Here is a 5,147-nt window from a genome sequence, read left to right as displayed (position 1 = left end):
TTAGATCGCTAGATGTGTGTGTGTGTGTGTGCGCGCAATGTTGTTCTTTACCAGTGTTGTCATTGTAAAACTATTAAATAGTAATTGACATATAATGACAAATAAAATATAAATGATATATATGACAAATAAAATATAAATATTAGATGGAAATAAAAAAAAAAGAAAATAGAAATTTTGCCTTGGCAGCTAACTGGAATAGATAAGTTCAAGTTGAAGAATTAAAATGACTAAAATTGAAATAAACTTATTTAAAGATAAATAGAAATATTTTAAAAAGCACATTACAAAATGACTAAAATTAAAATGAAAATTGAAACTGTAAAAATAAAAGCTAATTCAAAGTACCAGTAAATGCTGTAATAGTGCATAATTAATACTAAAATATTTTTACAAATAATGCACATATTTTCTAAATATGTTTTAGCATATATAATTAATGTCATTTTTATATGAACTCAAAAACTATATCTTTACTGACTAACTACTCTTTACTGTAGTTTTGAATGCTTGAAGGTTAGAACATCTTTTGAATTAAAATGTAATATGTCTTTTTTCTGTTTTGGCTGTAGGAGCTTTGAGGGTATTTTATACAAAAAAGGCGCGTTGCTGAAACCTTGGAAACCGCGTTGGTTTGTACTGGATAAGACCAAACACCAGGTACTTGCTGCACTGAAAACGTTTTGGAACTGTAATTGATTCAGTACACAAAGCTTGCATGTTATATATTAAAATTAATTATTTTGCAATATGTTTTTTCCTTGCAGTATGTTTATTCCTTTTCTCTTTTGCCTAGTTGCGATACTATGAAACAAGGCAAGATAAAGACTGTAAGGGAGTAATTGATCTAGCTGAAGTGGAATCTGTCTTTCCGGGGACGCCCACCATGGGAGCACCTAAAAACATAGACGACAAAGCCTTCTTTGATGTAAGACCTCTATAATCCCATCAGTGCATGTTGCATTATTTGTCCATGGTTCATGATTAATGTTTTTCCCCTTTCTTTCAGCTCAAGACGACCAAAAGAGTGTATAACTTCTGTGCCCAGGACAGCACAAATGCACAGTTATGGATGGACAGTATTCAGAGTTGCCTATCTGATGCGTAGGGGGAGGAGCTTTGCAGAGGACAGAACTGTGACACTTTGTGGGGGGCGGAGCCAGTGACGGACAGTGCTCATAGCCAATGGGCAGTGCTTCCCTGGTGTTTACAGAGGGAAGTTGGAACGGGCTTCCGTATTGGTGGTATTGAACTTTACGATGTCGCACCTCACCACATTTCAGCGTTTTTTGTTTTAAAAAAAACATGTCGAAAATCTACTAAAAACGAAGAAATCCCTTAAAGACTGATATCTGTGGACTCACCCATGCTCGGCTTGTTTTAAACACACCCATTCGCCCTGGATGTTGTCCTACACTTGTTCAAAAAGGCATGACCTGCGATTCTTCATCCCATATTGCTCAAATACTGCCAATGGCACGTTTCAGCTATGCAGGGGCCCAAAAAAATGCCCAATCACTAGCCACAGCTCACAAAAGAGTGACCTTTAACCCCTTCTGATCTCCTTACTGTCACTTTGCCACTGCTTGGAATCGTCCATCAAGTCTGGACTCGCACATGACAAATTCTGCCTTCTCATTGGATGGTCAAGTTCTCTCGCTCCCTTCTGATTGGTTGGCTTCGTCCGTGCAACGGTTCATGAAGGATTTTGTGTTTTCTTTTACATTATTTCCATCAGAATAATATAAAAATGTTCATTCTCATCACATTTGACCAAGTCCAAACAGTCATCAAGATGCCATCTGGAGATTCAGATTTGACTGTTTACAAACTAAATTCTTGGGTTCTTCCTATGAAAATTAAAACCACTATTGCTATAGAGAATTTAAGGGATGTTGAAGGAAAAGGAGGGATGTGTTTTGTCATAATTTATGCACAAAAATACAATTCTTAGATTTTTAGAAGATGAAAAACGCAGACTAAAAGGGGGGAAACGGTGTGTGGATGGGTTTTATAACCTCTTCGTTTCATCAAGTGTCTGTTTACACCAATCAGAGGCCAGAGACTGGAGCTGCTCGCCATGACACCTGGATTCGTCATCATTTCCTGTAACAAAAATATGCGAAATGTAAATATGCATTCTAAAGGGGTACAAACTCTCAATTGGAAATGTATTATTGGATCTGAATGAGATATCACACCTGCCATATCTTATTTAGTGAGCTCTGTTTCACTGAAAAACTGAATCAGCCTGTTCCAAAATCAAATGCCGGTTGTCATGCACTTCTGTTCTCTAGCCTCTGTGCCCTGGATCTGTCAGAATCAGTGTTTTAGTTAGTCTGTTACCTGTTCTGTTGAATCCTGTACATAGAGGAGTTTGTTTATATTATTCCTTTACAGAAAGAGTCTATTTTGCTGGACTTGGTGAGGATGCATAAAAGTATCACCTGTTTATCACAGGACTGCGCTGTTGCAGGGTTGTTGTTTTTTTTTTTTTTATTCCAAATACAAGAACTAACACACACAAACACATGGTGTAAAATAGGGTAATACTTCAGAATTGTTGACAACTAAATTCAAATTGTAGATTTTTGTTCCAATAGCTCCCTTGTATATAATACACAAATATGTATGTTAATGGTAGTAATTTATTTAACTTTGTCTCCAGAATATAACAGTCCTCGGAGCACCACTTAACTTTTAAATTAGAAATCCAATATGTGCCATTGTTTATCTCTGTGTTAACTTGACTAATGATATATATATATTTTTTTGGAAACCTTCAGATGTGACTCATAAATAAACCCTACATTTTTTATTTTTTTCCCTCTTTAAAATGATACTTGCTCAGTACAAATTCACGTAATTTGAGTCCTAGGATGTGGCAGGTTTCATAACATTTGAGCAAAATTATATCAAAAACTGCATAACATTTTTAATTATTTATTTTTCATACTTTTTTTAAATTCGATTTAGTTCATCTGATCCAGGTTGTGTTGTCAATCATGCCATATATTTTTTAGGATTAAACCACTGTGGGGTTCATGGCCTCCTGACATTTCTCTGTGTGCTGCTTTTTGTCTCTGTTTACTATCGTTTATATTAATTAAAAAATTAGAACATATAAATATCCTAATCCTTCAATAAGCCATCAGAATGTGGGAATATGACCGTGTCAGTAAAACTGGGTGAGGGGGTGAATAATTTTACTGTTTAGTGAAATTAAAAGCGTAAATCATGATTTATGGTTTAATAATAAAATAACCCAAGAAATAATAATTATGTAGCATTTACTCAAACTCATCTTGTTCTAAACCTGTATGATTTTTTTCTCAGACATTGTAGGTCAAATGATGGCCTCTTTCATCATTCGCTTTCATTGTAAAACGCTGTCTTTAAATCTTTTTTTGTGTTCCACGGAAACTAGGGATGCACCGATGTATCGGCCGCCGATATTTATCGGCCGATTTTTCCTCAATTTACAACCATCGGCATATCGGCTATATAAGGAAAAAGGCCGATATAACAAACCGATGGTTTATTAATTAACTGCGTGAAGGCACTGAGCTGTATAATGTCTGTTGCATAATCCTAGCGCTGCTGTCTGCACTTTAATGCTAATCAAATAACAAAAGACAAAAGATCGCACACTATTGACTAAATAACTTTTGTAACTTTCATAAGTGTAGCGGACCTCATCTGAATGATGACCAAAACTTTACTGATGTTTTAAGTTTATTGCGTCCTTTTTCACTCCAAAAAAAATCACCATAAGAGCTAAACAAAACACAGCACAAGAAGTGCACATTGAACTCTCTCTCTCAGCTGCATTATCATCAACATACAGTGAATTACACAAAACACTTATTAAAACTAACAGTAAAGAAATATATACAGATCTCGTACCTTTTCGGGGGGTGCTTAATAAACTGACAAACTTTAAATCCGAAGAACTGCGTGCTTTCATTGCCCATATAGCTGCTCCGTAGACTAGAAAACCCATTAAAATAAGAGTCCCGCCTTAGTAAAGGAGATCTCATACATATTTAAACTTACCAACATTTTTAAAATGTATACAAAAACAAATGAGAAGATTAATCATAATAAAGTCTGTTACAATAAAGAAGGATTAATATGTATTTAATTTATACAGTGAGGTGTTATTTTACATTTGTTTACTTTATTTCTGTACCTGAAAACTGTTAAACCTACCTAAAAAGCACTGTTTATTTAATATGTATCTTTGTTCTGTTGTATTTATGTAGGCCTGCTGAATGTTAAATGGATCCAATCCATGTTCATTAGAAATTATTTGATGATGCAGCAATAAAACTGCTAGTATAATTTAATGCAGGTGTTTTTTAACTTTGCTGATTTAAAACATGATTAAAATACTATCTATTTTGATGCCAAAATTTCAAATAAGAGAGGAAGTGACTAATATCGGTATCGGCCAATAAGTATTTGTTAAAATCGGTATTGGTATCGGCCCCAGAAAATCCTATCGGTGCATCCCTGACGGAACAGGTATACAGGTTTTGTGTAACACGAGGATGTGCAAATAATTTTATTTGCAAAACTTCAAAATCATTTTTGTGTACGCTGCATTTCAAACGTACATGTACAAGGATTTATGTAGAGACCCATAGCTCTATCTGCTGGTAATTTATTAACATTACACTAGCCGTAGCTTGGTAAAATGATGTTTTGCAAGCTAAATTCAGATCCGATATTCACATTTAACATGAAAAGTAATAGTGACGTTAATCAAGCATTTAATTCTAATTAATTTTATCTTTAGCTGAGAGAGAATGATACGCGCTGTACAGTTTTCCCAGCCTCTCCTTAATGAATAAATAATAATAAAAAGAAATCTGAAGCGATTGCTGTAAAAAGACCCCACTGTGATTGGTTGACTGCTAATGGTTTCTAGAGAGCAAAGGTTTTGTGAAAAAAAGTTAAACTTAAACACAAAGTCTGTAAAATAAACTGTTAAAAGGATCTGATGATCAATAGTCTAGTGATTGTCAGTGTTGGGGGTAATATATTACAAGTAACGCGAGTTACGTAATCAGATTACTTTTTTCAAGTAACTAGTAAAGTAATGCATTACTTTTTAATTTACAAGAGAATATCCGAGTTACTTC

The 5,147-nt window shown here is 34.5% G+C and overlaps 1 protein-coding gene across 1 annotated transcript in view; it reads left to right on the top strand.

The window, feature by feature from the left end:
• The window catches only part of LOC107658807 (myotubularin-related protein 5-like), a 67,244-nt gene extending 64,183 nt beyond the window's left edge, over nt 1–3,061 (top strand). Inside the window, exons 42-44 of the mRNA XM_016447459.1 lie at nt 573–660; nt 797–928; nt 1,010–3,061. The gene's annotated coding sequence lies outside the window, so the exon portion shown is untranslated. The remainder of the gene's footprint in view (nt 1–572; nt 661–796; nt 929–1,009) is intronic.
• Nucleotides 3,062–5,147: the final 2,086 nt, after the last annotated feature.

This window comes from Sinocyclocheilus anshuiensis, unplaced genomic scaffold, assembly GCF_001515605.1.
Source record: "Sinocyclocheilus anshuiensis isolate Anshui unplaced genomic scaffold, SAMN03320099.WGS_v1.1 scaffold283, whole genome shotgun sequence".
Lineage (NCBI taxonomy): Eukaryota > Metazoa > Chordata > Actinopteri > Cypriniformes > Cyprinidae > Sinocyclocheilus > Sinocyclocheilus anshuiensis.
Note: the sequence above shows the minus strand (reverse complement) of the source record. Positions and strands in the feature narration are given on the sequence as shown.